At 39.4% G+C, this 18,428-nt stretch overlaps 1 protein-coding gene and 1 long non-coding RNA gene across 9 annotated transcripts in view; one reads left to right on the top strand and one right to left on the bottom strand.

The window, feature by feature from the left end:
• LOC133636505 (multiple epidermal growth factor-like domains protein 11) overlaps nt 1-18,428 on the bottom strand; it is a 388,169-nt gene that overhangs the window by 203,422 nt on the left and 166,319 nt on the right. The window lies entirely within an intron of this gene.
• LOC133636597 (uncharacterized) lies at nt 10,529-17,549 on the top strand. Of its 2 annotated transcripts, XR_009822416.1 has the most exons (4): nt 10,529-10,686; nt 12,475-12,630; nt 15,205-16,724; nt 16,819-17,549. It is a non-coding gene; the product is annotated as an uncharacterized LOC133636597 (long non-coding RNA). The 2 variants fall into 2 exon arrangements; XR_009822410.1 differs by having other exon boundaries at nt 15,205-17,549.

Here is an 18,428-nt window from a genome sequence, read left to right as displayed (position 1 = left end):
AGTACAGTAGAATATGTACAGTACAATATATAACCTTGACTGCCTCCAGTCTCAGGTGCCTTAACCAAAATGTTTGCAAGTCTGTGTCTTGCCAGGATTTGCGTGCCTACAGGAACATTGTGTATGAGGACGACTTTAATCAACTACTTAGGTTCAAAGAGGTTACAAGCCAGCTGACGGTTGACATGTATGCCAAGATTGAAGAAGAAATACTTTTGTTCTTGAGACTAATTCAAAATGAGCTGAGAGCAACTGAGTACATTTACCTTCAAAATGCAATAAACACTGATGGAAATGCAGAAAATTTAGGCCAACAAGTGATTTTGCCATCCAGTTTCACAGGCCCTCCTCGCTACATATATCAGAGGACACAGGACTCAATGACCTGTATGAGAAAATATGGTCGACCTGATTTATTCATAACATTTACATGTAATCCAAAATGGAAAAGGGTCCTAGATAATCTATTCCAGGGCCAAACAAGAACTGACCGTCATGCCTTGGTAACTAGAGTCTTCCATTAAAAAGAACAACAAACTTATAGGGCTCCTGAAGGATGGCAAAGTGTTTGGTGATCTTCAAGCATAGCGCTCCACAGTGGAATGGTATAAAATAGGTATTTCCCATACTCATACCCTCATCTGTTGCAAAGATAAGATAAGGCCTGTTGACATAGACAGTATCATCTTAGCGAAGCTGCCCAACGCTGATGACAACCATTGGGTTCTTACTCGAGAAGAAGCAGAGGCCTCAAGAGCACGCCACCTTTGCCAACGTTTTGCCAAAATGATGATGACCTGCAGCTTGACTGAGCCAGCACTCCTTTGGCAGAAACGCAAGGAGGATATGTCTAAAGACATACTTTACAAGATCCAACAAAGGACTCCATACACTACAGTTGCTTTCAATGAAAACATTTTAATTATGCTTTGCTGGAGCTTCAAAACCACATTCTTACCATGGGAGGTGATGGAGTGTTGGTTAATCATTTGCTTGCTCCAATCACAAATGGCTGCCCACTTTCAACTGATTATGAAAGAGAGACAAATTACAATAATGATCTACTTGATGCCTTTATCACAGAAAATGACACCCGACTTGTGGATGATCAGAAAGCAGTGTTTTCTGTTTGAATCTTGATGCTCATGGAGGAACTGCAAAGACCTTTGCTATCAATCGTATTCTTGTAAAAATCAGGCAAAGAGGTGATATTGCCCTTGCTGTTGCATTCAGTGGCATTGCCACTACTTTACTCGAGAGTGGAAGAATGGCTCACTCTGCATTTAAAATACCTTTAGACATCAGCAAAAGAGAAAATAAATCATGGGTGGAGCAACTGTTCTGTTGGTCTGAGATTTCTGCTAGTGATTACAAAGGAAACATGAGCAGATGAAGTGAATGCCAGCTTGAAAAAAAATCAAACTTGTGGTCAGAAAGTAAATGCTTTGGATTATCAACCAATATGAGAGTCCTGCTATCAGGCTATCAACAAACTGGCATATTCTCAGACTTCAGGTGGGAAAATCGGAGGCTGGAGTCTGAACCTGATTGTCTGGTTACCCTACCTTTTGGAACGTTTGTAGAAACCCTAGTTCATCTCATCAACGCTGTCTTCCCAGACATAGCAATAAAATTCCAAGACCAAAATTGTCAAAGGCAAAGATATATACTCTCTTTTAGGAATGTTACAGTTGATGAACTGGACCATAGACTTTTAAATAATCTGTGAGGAGTTAAAATTGTCTACAAATCCATGGACAGCATGAAAGAGCCAGAGGAAGCTGTAAATTACCTTACGGAATTCCTTAAGAGCTTAGCTTCACCCGGTCTTCCACCTTACTCTCTTCACCTTGAGGTTGGTGAACCCATTATGCTTCTCCAAAACCTTGATCCCCCAAACCTTTGCAGTGGGACAAGGCTGACGGTCAAACAGCTTCTTCCAAGAGATATTAAAACAACTGTGATGACAGGCAAAGCCACAGGAACCAATATCTTCATTCCAAAAATACCTTTGATTCCATCCGACTTGCCGTTTGAATTCAAACGTCTTCAGTTTCTAGTCAAACTAAGTTTTGCCATGACCAAAAACAAAGCCCAGGGACAATCGTCCAAGTTGTAGGACTTAACCTGAATGACCCAGTCTTTTCACATGGTCAACTATATGTTGGCTGTTCAAGAGTGGGCATCCCCACAAATCTTTTCACCTACTAAGCAAAAAAAAAAGAATCTGAACCGAGTCCTCATGTCCTTTTAAGACTATACAGCTTTTCCTATTAGCTAATTTAATATTAGACCAAAATTATATTATACTTATTGTCCTCAAGCATGCTGCCTTCAAGTGACAGGGGGGTTAAGCAGCTGATATCTATGTATGAAACTGAAGAATGCCTCAAAAGAACCTCCGGATTATGATCTTATGGCCCAGACAACGCCGGGTACCCCTGCTAGAGCCTGTAGTGTGTTTTTCCACTTACATTTTGAGTGTGACTCCAAATCCCGACCTCTATGGGTTAATACATTTAATTTCCATTGATACATTTTGTGTGATTTTGTTGTGAGCACATTCAACTATGTAAAGAACAAGTAAATAAGTAAGAATATTTCATTCATCCAGATCTAGGATGTGTAATTTTAGTGTTCCCTTTATTTCATTGAGCAGTTCCTATATATACATTTACAGAATACTACACTAATCTCACATGGGCTTTTTTTTTTAAGCCTAGTTTTTTTCAGGTCAAGTTTCCTAAATAATTCAAAATGTAGGTGTCATTAAATTATACTTAGCAATTGCAATAAAACAGCCATTACAGTTTTTTAAAGAAAATGATTGACAATTAAATTGAGTCACTCAGTATTCTAAAACAGCAAGTGTATGTATCCTTTTATCGAATGCTATTTGGAGACATACAGAGTTGAATATAAATAAAATTATGCAGTCAGTGCAGAATAATCAGAATCAGAATCAGAATCAGAAATACTTTAATAATCCCAGAGGGGAAATTAAAATTTTCAGCATGCCATCATTTATTTCGCCCTGTGATTTTACATTGTTGGAGAATGAAAACCCAAGAGCAGCAACATTTGAAATACTGTACTTTTTAAATTGAACCATACATATTAGGTATATTTGCACAAAGCATAGGTATCAGATTGGTATCACCAATACTGGGCTGGATTTTACTCGGTGGTAAAAAAATAAAAAATAAAAAATCAGTGGCTTCGCACAAGTGAGTCCGCCCCGTGTGCTATTTGTTGTATTTTTATGTATTCTGTATTTCTGATTATGACTTTCTCCAGTGAATTTATTTTGGACATAAATAATTTTGTTGCACTCTTTCCTCCTTGCCTTGCTTCTTGCATTCAGGTCCAACAGACTCGCCTCCACGTCTCACACCTTAAGAAGTCAGGACACATACTAGCATCTCCCCAACACTGTCACACCTGGGTGAAGTCTTGTCTGGGATTCGTCTGGTTTCATGTTGTCTTGTCATTTCCTGTTTTATTTTGAAAGGTTAACTCTCCCTCTCGTTTCAGGTCACTTGCTTTTCCTCCCGTTTCACTGGTCTGATGTCTCTCCTGATTGCCTGATTGTGCCCACCTGTGTCACCCTCCCTCATGTGTATAAATGTCTCATCCTCCTCTTGTCTTGTGCCAGAGTATATTGTCTTGTCACGTACCTCCAGCCTTCGTCCACAACCAAGTTGCTAAGTATTGCCTCGCCTTATTTATTGATTTCTTTGTTTCCTTTGAGAAAGAGTGATTTTCGTTTGCTAAATTTTTTGGTCAAGTTTTTTGTGTGTTATTTCATAGTGCTCTGCCTTCCTTTTATCCTCCTCTTGGAGCGCTTTAGTTTGTAGTTATCTCAGCTCTTTATAGCATACTTTCTGTTTATAATTTCTTGTCTCCTCTGCATGAGTGATTTACCTTTTTGTAGCTAATCATAGATTGTTGTTTTTTTTGTTATTAGATTCGTGTGTATTTTGCTATTGCCTTTTTCCTCCCTATGGAGTGATTTTTCGTTTATGGCTTTATGCCTATATGTCTTTTGTTACCTAATGTATCAGAGCTAGATTCTGTAGCCGCTTTGTTTTAATCACTCTGTTCAAAGAGATTTCAAAGACAACTGTTTAAATAAAGCCTGTGTCAATTGTCCCCCTTCTGCACCTGAGTCCTCATTCTCGCCAAGGCCTAACAAACACTAGTTCAAGTAACTTGTTACCAATAATTTTTAAATAAGAAACCACACTTGCCACACTCACTAGAAAATGTAGATGGAAATTGAGAAAAATAAAAGATAAAAATGCTCATTCAATTTTTCTCAGTTGTAGACGACAAGCCAATTGTTGAGAATGTTATGACAATGTGATAACATCAAATGCAATAACATCTATACATAACTGTAAGGAAACACTTTATATGTAATCTAGATGGAATAGTGCAACCTCTCACATACTTAATGCCAGTGACGTGCGGTGAGGTTAATGGCTGGTAAGGCACTGACTTCATCACAGTCAGATTTACAAACATATGAACCCTAAAGAGTATCTTATTCACCATTTGATTGGCAGCAGTTAACGGGTTATGTTTAACAGCTCATACCAGCATTCTTCCCTGCTTGGCACTCAGCATCAAGGGTTGGAATTGGGGGTTAGAACCTTTATTTAACCAGATAAGAAAACCCATTGAGATCAAGATCTCTTTCACAAGGGTGACCTGGCCAAGAGGTCAACAGCACATGTCACAGAGCAGTTTCAAAAATAATACATTAAGACATACATTTTAAAATACATAAGAGAACCGTAAAACAACAGAGATTTACATCTTTAAAAACACAGGCACTGTGCAAACGTCTCTCGCTGTTTGTCCCTCAGGACAGAACGGAAGGCTCCAAATGGAAGTAGTTCTGTAAGTTTCAGTTTCGTCTGCAATTCATTCCATGCAATAGGGGCAGCAATGCCAAAAGCTCTTTTGCCAAATTCAGTCCGTACATGAGGAACAGTTAAAACATACAAATTGTTAGAACGTAATGCGTAAGAGCTGCTTTTTCTTTGTAACAGAGTACACAAGTATGGAGGTATTAAACCTAAAAGAGCCTTATAAATTAAAGTCAGCCAATGTGTGTATCTGTGTGCACTCAATGAAGATAAGTCTGACTTCATATACAGTTGACAATGGTGGGTGAGACTACGACAGCCAGTAACAAATCTTAGTGCTGAATGAAAAACAGTGTCCAAGGACTGGAGGCATTTAGATGAAGCACTAAAATAAAGCACGTCTCCATAATCAATTACAGGCAAGATAGTTGCTGTCACCAATTTCTTTCTGACTTTAAGAGAGAAGCAGTTTTTATTTCTAAAAAATAAACCAAGCTTTACCCTAAGCTTAGAGACCAAGTTGTTAATATGGGCTTTAAATGAAAGCTCCTGATCTAGAGTAAAACCCAAGTACTTGTAATGTAAGACCTGCTCTATAGGGTTTCCATTTGATGTTACAATATTTGGAATATTTTCCAGTAGCACCCTTGAATGAGAGAAAACCATGACCTTGCTTTTATCTGTATTTAAAACCAATTTAAGATCAAATAAGCGAGCCTGGATGACATCAAAAGCAGCTTGTAAAAACTCAAAAGCCTGAGTGATGGAGGTTGAACAGCAATAAATAATGGTGTCGTCTGCATAAAAATGGTACATTGCATTTGACAAATTATTACAAAGATTATTTATGTAGATAGAAAATAAAATGGGCCCCAGCACTGAGCCTTGTGGAACGCCTTTGGTAATGTCCAGTAATGAAGAGGTGGTCCCAGCCACCTGTACACGTTGTGTTCTGCTGGAGAGATAGTCTGTGAACCAAGCAGCTGCATTTTTAGATAATCCAACGTGATGAAGGGCTTGAATTAACAGACTGTGGTCTACTGTGTCAAATGCTTTTGACAAATCAATAAATAGGGCGACACAATATTTCTTGCCGTCTACAGCCTCGATTAAATCATTGAGGACCTTAAGAGCAGCTGTAATAGTGCTATGCTGTTTTCTAAAACCAGATTGAAATGTAGATAAAATATTGTTTGATTCTAAAAAATCCTCTAGCTGGTTACTGATGATCTTCTCAAACAGTTTTGCTAAAATGCATAATTTAGAAATTGGTCTGTAATTATTTATATTTGTGGGTTCACCCCCTTTTAGCAGGGGAAGAACAAAGGCCGATTTCCAGATTTTTGGAATGCTTTTACTTGTTAGACTTAGGTTAAAAATATGCGAGAGAGGCTCAGCAACAAAATCAGCAGCCAATTTTAAGAAAAAGGGTTCAATTTGGTCAGGTCCTGCTGCTTTAGTTGTGTCCAGGCTCTTTAGTGCACTGTTTACCTCGGATATTGATACAGGTGTGAACTCAAAAGTGCAGGTGCTGCGTCTATTTACAGCCTGTGGTGTATTTGGTATATTAACATTAGTTAAACCAACATTTGACAATTGAGGATTCAACGACTCAAACAAGGATCCGGCAGAAACAAAATACTCATTAAAACAATTTGATATAGTTGTCTTATCAGACAAAGTACCAGATTGAGTAATTAAAGGACTTGGAAAGTCATTTGTTGTCACATGATTTAAAGAAGCTTTTATGGTTTGCCAAAACTTTTTGGGATCATTTATATGTTTTTTGCATTCATGCAGGTAAAAATCAGACTTGGCCCTCTTAACAAGCGAAGTACATTTATTTCTAAGCTGGCGGAAGCTAAGCCAGTCAGCCTCTGTCTTTGTTTTTCGAGCCCTGGCCCAAGCAACGTCTCTCTCTTTGAGAAGGTTTCCAATTGCGGAGGAAAACCAGGGATTATTTCGACCTTTAACTCTAAGTTTTCGAAAGGGAGCATGTTTATTGACTATACGTTGAAATTCATTATAAAAGTATTTCAACGCTATCTCAATATCATCAATTAAAGCAACTCTGTTCCACTGAAAGGCAGCTAAATCGTATATAAAAGCTGGGAGGCAAAAGTTTTTAATATTTCTTTTGCATGTAATAGTGGGTTTTGATTTTGGTAGCTTGCAGTTTCTTACAGCTGCAATTGTACAATGGTCACTCAAGTCATTGGCAAACACCCCAGTGCCAGTGTACTTATGGGGAGCGTTGGTTAGAATTAGATCAAGTAAAGATGATTTTGAGGAGTTTTTAGTATTGGGTCGAGTTGGGGAAGTGATTAACACGCGAAGTCCCAGAGAAGGGTCAATTGACATTTTTACCTAGAAAACACACAAGAGGGTCATTTGACCCCTAGTCCCCCCTGTGGACACTCCTTTTGTTATGAAAATGTGGCTGTTAGTGGCACACGGCAGGGGGCCACTTGAGCCTGTGTGGGGGAGGGGACCTTACAGCTCAAGCTTTAGTTCTGAGGTAGGTTGTGTGTGTTTTTGCAAGGATCAACAGAATGAAGGGATCAACACTCTGACATTTATTGTTAAAAAAAATACAAAACAAAACATATTTACAAAGAATGAAAAAGCAACTGTTTTCCCAGTTTTGGTGTGGAGGGTTGTTGCAGAAGCAATTGTTATTTTTGTGTGCCAAAAATAGTTTAAAAAAAAAAATTTACAAAGAAAAAAGCATATTTACAAAGAATGAAAAACCATGTCCATGTAAACGTGACTGACATACATTTGAGCAGTCACTCACAATCCTGGCACTGCCATTGCTCCTTTCGGCATTTCCCACATGTATAATTTTTCTGTCTACCTAGACAAACTGCCCCTAACAGCCTCATTACCATAACAAAATGAGTGATTAGTGTATTCGGGAAAAGCGTCGGGCCAAATGACCCCTCTCTGGGTCTTCTAGGTAGACAGAAAAATGCTGGGACTTCTAGTGTTAATTGAGTTAAGTTTAGTGAGTTGCATACAGCTTTAAGGTTATCAGAAGAGGAAGTCAACCAGTCAAAATTTAAATCACCAACCAAGAGAAGCTCACTAGCTTTTAACCCACTCATAAAGGATTCAAGCGAGGCAAGGGCTTCAGAGGAGGCAGAGGGAGGTCTATAACAGCCTACAATTGCGAGAGATTGGCCATGTGAGAATTCAAGCTGCAGGGCAAGGAGTTCAAATTGTTTAGTGATTGACAATGATGATAATAAGGTAACATTAAATTTGTTTTTTATATACATAGCCACTCCTCCACCTTTTCGAGGACGATCGCATCGGAAGACATTATATCCATTTATAGCAATGTCCTTGTCAGAGACTGCTTTGGTTAGCCAGGTTTCTGATAAGATAAATATGTCTGCATTGGTTGTTTGAATCCAGACTTTGACTAAGTCTAATTTTGGCAGTAGACTTCTAATATTTGAATGAATTAAACCAAGACCTGACCTAGCTCTAAATTCATCAGGAGTACTGATGTTGTACAAAGCTGGGCCTGGATTTGGTTGCACATTGCCTGATAGAAGAAGTAAGAGCAATATAAAAATGTTTCGTTTCATATGGCAAGGTAACCCGATGACAACATTACTTGGCTTCCCAATGTCAAAATGAGTAATTTCAGAAGGAGAAAAACATCTATTTAACACAGAAATACACCATAAATGAAGCTGGTTAGAATTATTTAGCACTGACCCACATGTAGATATCAATAAGCTTTGTGTAAATGCTGTAGTTTCGTAGGACCAGGTGATTGTTATTGCGTTCGGTAGAGTTAAAGGTTGGTGGAGCACCTGGTCAGGTACCCCACTACAATTGCAGAAAAAAAGTCCAGGAAAAAGCATTAATAATAAATACAGAGCTTTTGTCAAAGTCATTGTTAAATTGTTTTACTACCTACCCAGGTCCAATATTCAAAGTTCAGATGTCCAGGCTACAGCAGTTGGAAGGCCAAGCTAAGGCTAGCAGAGGCCCAGCCTTAGTCAGTCTGAGGCTAAAATAGATCCAGGCTGTGGCAGATGGAAGGCCAAGATGAGCTAGCAGACCCAGTCTGTAGGCAGTGAGAGGCCAAGCTGTGGCTAGGTTAGAGCCAGGCTGTGGCAGATGGAAGGCCAAGATGAAGCTAGCAGACCCAGTCTGTAGGCAGTGAGAGGCCAAGCTGGGGCTAGGTTAGAGCCAGGCTGTGGCAGATGGAGGGCCAAGATGAAGCTAGCAGACCCAGTCTGTAGGTAGTGGAAGGCCAAGCTGAGACTAGGATAGATCCAGGCTTTGGCAGATGGAAGGCCTAGATGAAGCTAGCAGATCCAGGCTGTGGCAGATGGAAGGCCAGGATGAAGCTAGCAGATCCGGTCTGCAGCTAGCAGATCCTGTCTGTAGGCAGTGGAAGGCCAAGATGAAGTTAGCAGACCCAGTCTGTAGGCAATGGAAGGCCAAGCTGGGGTCAGGATAGATCCGGGCTGTGGCAGGTGGAAGGCCAAAATTTCAGCTAGCAAAACATCTCCTGGCTTCAGCAGGTCAAAGGCCTCCAGATTTCCAAATCCAACAAAAGCAGTCAGAAATGCCACTTTTTTGGAAGTAAGCCTTCATTCATCAATTGTTACGCTTAAAACTAGTACAATTTACTTAAATTGGCTAAAAAATAAATTAAAACAGATAGAAATTCAGACCACTTTGACAAGCAGACAAACAAAAGACAGTGCTGTCGGCCATCTTGGATTCTTGGTTAAATCACCAAAAATGATTCCCGGGCGTGGCGCCGCTGCTGCTCACTGCTCCCCTCACCTCCCAGGGGGTGATCAAGGGGATGGGTCAAATGCAGAGGACAAATTTCACCACACCTAATGTGTGTGACAATCATTGGTACTTTAACTTAACTTTAACTTTACACATACAAACTGTAGCACACAAAAAAGCACATTTAATTAAAAAAAACTTTATTATGGTCTTACCTATACTTATAAATGAAGTCCATGCGCCGCTCCTTCTGAACAAAAGCATCGATAACTTGTTTATAGAAGTCTTCCTTATCTTTCTTCAGTTTTAAAAGTCTCTCTGTCTCGATGGAGATCTTCCTTTAATTATTACCTCCTGCTTCGATTGAAAGTCCAGTTTAGAAAACTGTTTTATTTTAGATATGTAATCCTCCATGGTAAAAGTCCAGGCGAGAGGAAAAAATAAACGATCGCTGCCACTGCACTTGACTTGCTAACTGTTGCTGCTTGTTGTCACTTATTCTGCAGCCGAGTAGTCGCAAGAATGATCCCTGGGAATCACTGGATACATATAACAATTTAATTATTTTTTTTTCTTTTTACATTTTTTTTCTTTCCATGATGGCACGTGAGACCCTGCCTCACCTGCCTCCCCTGACTGCACGTCACTGCTTAATGCAATATATCATTTAAAACTTGTACTTTTCCAAACAATATGAAAAGATCCCCACAAAAAAAATATATATTTGCGTTGCTGTCTTACCCCGGTTTAGATACACAATACTTACATTGGAAAACACTCTTACTGGCTGCCATTTTTTTTAAAACGAAGAAAAAAAAGCAACAAACTGTACTTAGCAGCAGTTAGAACACATTATGCATCCTGACATGCACCACATGACATCAAAACAAAGCCATTTTGGGAGGAAAAAATGAAAGTGAGTTAGTTTCTTCGTGTATTTTTCAGCTGTTTAAATTATGGTAGACTGATGCTATGCACCAGGATGCCGGAACAAATGAGGAGATGGGAAGAGGAGAGCATTTTACCGCATTCCCAAAGAAGCCAGGTATGGAATATAACGCTTTATATAATATAATATTGTGTATTTCATTGTCTGTCATTAGTATTTCTGTTTTTTAAAATTTTTTATTAGAGGTGAGGTGAACCCATTGCTAGATATACATGTTTGTATCTTGTCGCGTACCCCAAGGATCAATACTGAGACCAAAATTGTTAAATCTTCATATAAACGACATTTGTAACTTTACTCAAGATAGATAGATAGATAGTACTTTATTGATTCCTTCAGGAGAGTTCCCTCAGGAAAATTAAAAAGGTCAAGGTCTCAAAGTTAGAACTATTTGCAGGTGACAAAACTGAATTTTGTTCAGGAGAGAACACACAGAAGCTAACACAAATAATAACAGAATAAATACACAGAGAACACACAGAAGCTAACACAAATAATAACAGAATAAATACACAAATTAAAGAGATAGTTTGAGAAAAAAAGACTAACTTGGAATCTCAGTAAAAATGAAATAATGCTATTTGGTAACAGCAGAAAATAAAGTCGAATACACAAATAGACGAAGCAGATATTGACAGAGTAAGAGAAACCACATTTTTAGGTGTAATAACAGATGAGAAAACAAACTGGAAATCTTATACAAAAATTAAGAACACAAGGTGGCAATAATTATTTAAATAATAAATAAAGATAAATATGTACTGGACCAAAAATCTTTCCATATGCTCACTAGTCTGTGTTGGCCCTGCGATGAGGTGGCGACTTGTCCAGGGTGTACCGCCCGAATGTAGCTGAGATAGGCTCCAGCACCCCCCGCGACCCCGAAAGGGACAAGCGGTAGAAAATGGATGGATGGATGTTACCATGTCTGAGTTATTGCGTAGTAATATGGATAAATAACTACAAAACTACACTTCATTCACTAACCGTGTTACAAAACAAGTCAGTTAGAATTATATATATATATATATATATATACATATATATATATATATATATATATATATATATATATATATATATATATATATATATATATATATATATATATATATATATATATATATATATATATATATATATATATATATATATATACATACATTCCTGAAGGAATCAATAAAGTACTATCCATCTATCTATATATATCAGTGACGTGCAGTCAGGGGAGGCAGGTGAGGCGGGGCCTCACGTGCCATCATGGAAAGAAAAAAAATGTAAAAAGAAAAAAAATATATTAAATTGCTTTATGTATCCAGTGATTATACTATAAAGTTATTTTCCATTTAACTTCACCAGTTTTAGATTATTTTATTATTTAGATTATTTTATTTTCAAAATCGCTGAATTTTCACATTTGCCGTTCAAATACTGAGAAGAGACTTGTGGTGATCAGCAGCCAGTTGAGGCACGTCACTGAGTTGAGCCTCACCGTGGATTGCGCAATGACTCGGCTAACTACTGGCGTGCTGTGCAGTGAGACCGTATTGCTATATGAATTATATTTTACATTTCCATAGTTTAGTTAGCTGAGGTATATAATGTACAGTGTATTTTGTCAACAACTGTATGTGTGTGACGTATTTCTTGTGCCGAGCAATCATAAAACGGCTGCAAAAGACGCACTGTGTGAGGCTCGCAGTAATCCCGCCTCCTGGTGGTAGAGGGCTGTAGTGATCCCAGAGATCATTCTTGTGACTACTCGGGCGGCAGAAGAAGTGACAACAAGCAGCAACAGTTAGCAGCGATCGTTTATTTTTTCCTCTTGCCTGGACTATTAACATGGAGGATTACATATCTAAAATAAAACAGTTTTCTAAACAGGACTTTCAATCGAAGCAGAAGGAATACTTAAAGGAAGATCTCCATCGAGACAGAGAGACTTTTAAAACTGAAGAAAGATAAGGAAGACTTCTATAAACAAGTTATAGATGCTTTTGTTCAAAAGGAGCTGCGTATGGACTTCATTTATAAGTAAAGGTAAGACCATAATAAAGTTTTTTTTATTAATGTGCTTTTTTGTGTGCTACAGTTTGTATGTGTAAAGTTAAAGTTAAGTTAAAGTACCAATGATTGTCACACACACTAGGTGTGGTGAAATGTGTCCTCTGCATTTGACCCCTCCCTTGATCACCCCCTGGGAGGTGAGGGGAGCAGTGGGCAGCAGCGGCGCCGCGCCCAGGAATCATTTTTGGTGATGTAACCCCCAATTCCAACCCTTGATGCTGAGTGCCAAGCAGGGAAGAATGCTGGTATGAGCTTTTAAACATAACCCGTTAACTGCTGCCAATAAAATGGTGAATAAGATACTCCTTAGGGTTCATATGTTTGTAAATCTGACTGTGATGAAGTCAGTGCCTCACCAGTCATGAACTTCACCGCACGTCACTCATATATATATATATATATATATATATATATATATATATATATATATATATATATATATATATATTCACTATAATACCAAATACACAAAATCCTGTACCATATGCACACTGATTATGTAAAAAGGAACAAAACTGTTCCCTTGCTCAAATGATGTGCTTTAAAGAGAGGTTTTCTTTGGCAATCACTTATGTAACCTAAATTTAACAACATACCAAAATACAATAGTGATAGCATTGTACAACTTAAATTTTACCTTCACTCATGTGCTAATTGTATTTTGTTGATTACATTCCGTCATTCTTTTTAATGGTGTCCATATGTTGATATATGGGGACGGCGTGGCGAAGTTGGTAGAGTGGCCGTGCCAGCAATCGGAGGGTTGCTGGTTACTGGGGTTCAATCCCCACCTTCGACCATCCTAGTCACGACCGTTGTGTCCTTGGGCAAAACACTTCACCCTTGCTCCTGATGGCTGCTGGTTAGCGCCTTGCATGGCAGCTCCCGCCATCAGTGTATGAATGTGTGTGTGAATGGGTGAATGTGGAAATACTGTCAAAGCGCTTTGAGTACCTTGAAGGTAGAAAAGCGCTATACAAGTATAACCCATTTATCATTATTATTTATATAAAGTGAGAGCGACAGAGAGCGAGAGAGAGAGCGACAGAGAGAGAGAAGAGAGAGAGAGAGAGAGAGAGAGAGAGAGAGAGAGAGAGAGAGAGAGAGAGAGAGAGAGAGAGAGAGAGAGCGAGAGAGAGAGAGAGCGAGAGGGAGAGAGAGAGAGAGAGAGAGAGAGACAAAGAGAGAACAGGGTAAAGGTAGATTTTTGACCTTGGTTTTCTCAATTCTTGGTTATGGCCCTTAACATGTCTTCAGCAGCTTCACCGAAGTTAAATTTGCAATTTAAGAATGCAACCCATAGAGAGGGCAGATTGAAAACTTGATTGTCTGTGCCTCTTTGACTCGAGAGAGACATCATGAGCAAGTCGTAAAACGAGCTGTCATTCATCCTTTGTGTTCTGGGGTCATGTCCTGTAGAGGGTTAAAATGGCAATGTAACCTCTATCAGGTGAAAGCATACCAAGAAAAAAAAGGACAAAGAATCACGTTTTCACAGAAGTTAAGGTAGAGCCTGCTAAAATGACTCCTAAAACACAAGCAGTCTACAACAGCAACAGTCTCACACTGCCAAACTATAGGATCACAGATGCCTTGAACTTGCTCTGATGATTGAGGATTGCTGATAGGTTCGCGAACACATAGGAACATACGATTTACTACCTAAAATACAGTATTAAGAATATTACAGTATTTATTTATTTATTTATTTATTACAGTCATTATAACTGCCTTGGTGATAATTATACAATTTTGTATTTTTTATGACAAAATTGCACATTGCACTTATGAATCTTGCCTACTTAACTGTTTTCTGCTCAAAACTTTGTGATGGAATTTCAGCTTTTGACAGACACAGACATTTTCCCTCTGATAGACCCAGAACTGGACCTGTAACTTCCTGTGATGACATCTTCCTGTGACATGTGGCATTTAAAATTTAGAGGTGGAATGCTGTTTCTAACATTAGACAGGAAAACCCTAAATAGAGATTATGAAGTATGAATAACCCCACAACCTCATGCGTAGACTGTAACTCTTCACATTGCGTCTACGGTATTTAAAAAAGTAGAAAATAGACATCTTTTTATCCTTCGCTCACATTTGTTTTGGTAGATATCTGGCCTTAAAAGCCATACAAATTAAGTTTAATATTATCACTACAATTTATGAAAAATGTGTACACATCAAGACTTTGATATATGCTCTCAGACGGTTTGAAGTCTTGTTTGCATTACATTTTATCCAACATAAAAAACACAATCATATTTTCACTCTTAAGTTTTCTTTCAAACAGAGAAAAATATATCTCAGATGTTAGTTAAGATTCTTTAACATAAATTATTCACTGAAAAAATTGCCTGCGAAAATGCGTTTCAACTGTTTGTACTTTCTTTCCCCTGATTGTATCTAATAATCTCTACTATCTTTACAGCATAATGTCCATCATAGTTTGTCTTTATTTAGCACTTGATAAACATCTTGATAAACATCTTTCCTCCACTTTCAAAGGGTTCTCATTCATTGTCTTTGTCACTTCTTCGCAAGGATTCACCCCACTTCTGTCCAAGCAACGGATCTCACAGACCTGAAGAGATGTATGGAGACAGCTGAAGCTCTGACATGAGGACATCGGGAAGACCATCCTGCACCATCTGGCCATACCAACAAACCTTTGTCCGATCCTGAATCTGATTTTTTGGCTTCAGATCTGAACAGATTTCGAGTCCCATGACAACATATTATGGAACTGAAAATGTTTTTATAGCAAGTAATTAAATTAAACACTAACACACTCTTACAAAGTTGATTTAATTAATTTTTATTTATTTTTAGTGTTGGTGTAGATCAGATGATGTATTACATTTGTGGTATTGAATGATACATCATTTATTTTTAACAAAATAAAGTTGCAATTGCATTTTAACTAAACAAAAGTAAAGATGCATATAGGCTCCCACTTAAAGAGGTCATGTTATGATTTTTTCCCCTATAAGACTTCTTTGTAGTATACAGAGCATGTAATGGTGGTTCTTTGATCAAAATTTAGCATAGATTTTGTTTTACAGACCATCTTCAAGCCGCTTTCTGACCATCTCAGGATGCACTGTTTTGTGGGCAGTCTTATTTACATGCCGATGCCCCCTTTGACTGCATTTCCACTCTGTCAGCCATGTTGTAGTTTTTAGTGCTTCTATATTGAGTCTACTGAGTTAGAAAGAACTATATGCAAATTTGTTTAGAAACGGCAACAGCGGATGATTTTATCATGCATGTGCATGTACGAGCCAGTCTGCCCCAAAACAAGAGGATAGAGAACAAGAAGGAAATTAATGACTACAACTATGGGCTACAACTAAAAAAAATTGCAAACTCGTGCAAAGCTCTTCCAGCAAACCTCTATCATATATGGTGATATCTATTGACGCAACTGAAGGCTAGTGTATTCTCTCACGCCATGTCGTTTGCGTCCCCTCTGACAGCATTTTGATTCGTTTCTAGCTCTTCCGCGGGAGCTGGTGCATTACTCCTCCAAAATACTAAGGGCTTGGGTCTCCTTAAAGAGCAACCATAGCTGTCATGATCCGCTGCCCGGATAATGTCTTTAGTTTAGAATTTATTTTTGAAATTACTTTTTGGTTTATTGAGCGCCGTTCTACACACATGCTCTCGTTTAGTAAGTAGTGTCCCCACCAGCTGTTTTTCGTTAATCACGGCCCCTTGTATGCCCAGTCCTGCCACTCACTCAGCACGGGAATTTTTGTTACTTATGTTCGGTGAAGCCTCTCTCAACGACAGTAGGTTTGTATAGTATGCTATCTCCTCCCTACTTCCTTTCTTTGCCTGTCTTTCCGCATCCTGGGGAACAGGACCTCGCTACCGTGCGACCCGAGCATAACATAAAGTACCCGTTGAACAAAGTGTTCTTTTCCAGGAAAGACAAGAGAAGGATCTGGAGGGAGATGAAGGCTGACTCCCTCTCGCCTTGGCTGTCGTCGGAAGAAGAGGAGCTTGAGGAAGGTCTCCCTTCCGTTGCGATGACGGCGTGGGAGTGGCTCATGGCGAAGGTGATGGAAGCAGAAAGCCACTGCCTTTCCCGGCTCTCAACACACACAGAGATCGTCTCCAGCGCTCATTCTGAACGCGCTGCCTCTTCGCCAGATCCAAACAGCTGCTTCTGCCTCGCCAATTCAGCCCGAGGACGGTATGATAAACACACACCTTGCTTCTGTGTACATGGCCTGGGGTGTCATCCAGCGTAGTCAAGGCTCAGACCCGTCACAGTCCGATGACATCCCACCGCCAGCTCCGGATGCGTGTTCATGCAGGTGCGGGCGACATGCGTGTGCACGTCATTTCACACAGAACTTCTTGTTTTCCTGATCGCATGAGTCAGCCCCCACTCTGAGACATTAATCCTACCATTGATGACTATATGGACATTGTTGAAGTGGCTAAAGCAGCTCGTCAGCATCAACCGAATGTCAATAAATCTCCTGTTGCTGACTTTATGGACATATCTACAATTAACGAAGCCAGTCAGCGTCAAGCTCCGCCCCCTACGACTCAAGCTCCGCTCACCTCACCCACCCTGTCTGTCAAGATTCAAGCTCCTGCACTCCCTGATACAGTCGTGTGTTTTGTTGTTTTGAGTTTTGTATTTTTATTCTTGTATTTACTTTCTAGTGTATTGAGCGCCGTTGTCCAGACCTGCCCTCATTTAGTGATTAGTGTCCCCACCGGCTGTTTTCTGTTAATCACGGCCCCTTGTATACCCAGTCTTGCCACTCACTCAGCACGGGTACTTTGTTCGCTATTAGCGACAACTTATCTCTCTCAATGACAGTAGGTTTGTATAGTATGCTGGCTCCTCCTTACTCCCTTTCTTTGTATTCTACGTTAAATTTTTCTTCAAGTGGCCATGAACTCCCCGATTTTTTGATTTTTGCTTTCTCTTTGTGGATTAAACGTCTCTTATCTACACGCTGCTTCTCCTGCCTGTCTTCCCGCATCCTGGGGAACACGACCTCACTACAATGCGACCCGAGCGTAACACGCTTACTAGATATATACCTTTTTGTGAAGAGTAAGCAATGACAACTGCAACATCGACATCTTTGTTGACCCTGGAACTAATCATTCAGAAACATTCGAAAATATGTCCGTGAAAAGAGAGGCAGAGGACGGGCGAATTTGCAACGCTATTCAGCCGTCGACCCCCCGTGACCCCAAAAGGGACAAGCGGTAGAAAATGGATGGATGGATATATATAGTTTATATGTCTGTAGTCCATACGTATATGTATTAGGGTTGTACAGTATACCGGTCGTAGTGTAGTATCGCGGTACTAATGAATCAAAAACGGTACTATACTGTGTTTGAAAAGTATCAGTTCGCCATATTTTTTTTTAACAGGCATGACGGCACGTCGTCGTCACGTCGTGACATTGCTGATTTTACGAGCAGAGGAGCATGTATGGCAGAACACAATCACGGCGTACTTACAAGCAGACACAGTGTGTAGACAAAAAAGGTAGAATGGACGAAGTTTGGCTAAAAACTAACGTTAAGGTGAAGCTATACCACTGTAACACCCACAGGAAGAGGTGCTTTAAAACATGGCTAGCTAGTCAGCGGCTAATGTCCATCCGCAATCGGCAGTGTTTTAGCTTCCTCTAAATCACTAATCCCTGCCTCCATGGCGACAAATAAAATTAGTTTTTTACAAGTCACTGGAGTATGAGGAATACATAAACATGCTTCACTACACA

This window comes from Entelurus aequoreus, linkage group LG02 (genome assembly GCF_033978785.1).
Source record: "Entelurus aequoreus isolate RoL-2023_Sb linkage group LG02, RoL_Eaeq_v1.1, whole genome shotgun sequence".
Taxonomy (NCBI): domain Eukaryota; kingdom Metazoa; phylum Chordata; class Actinopteri; order Syngnathiformes; family Syngnathidae; genus Entelurus; species Entelurus aequoreus.
The sequence above is the reverse complement of the archived record's forward strand: the minus strand, read 5'-3'. Positions and strand labels throughout refer to the sequence as shown.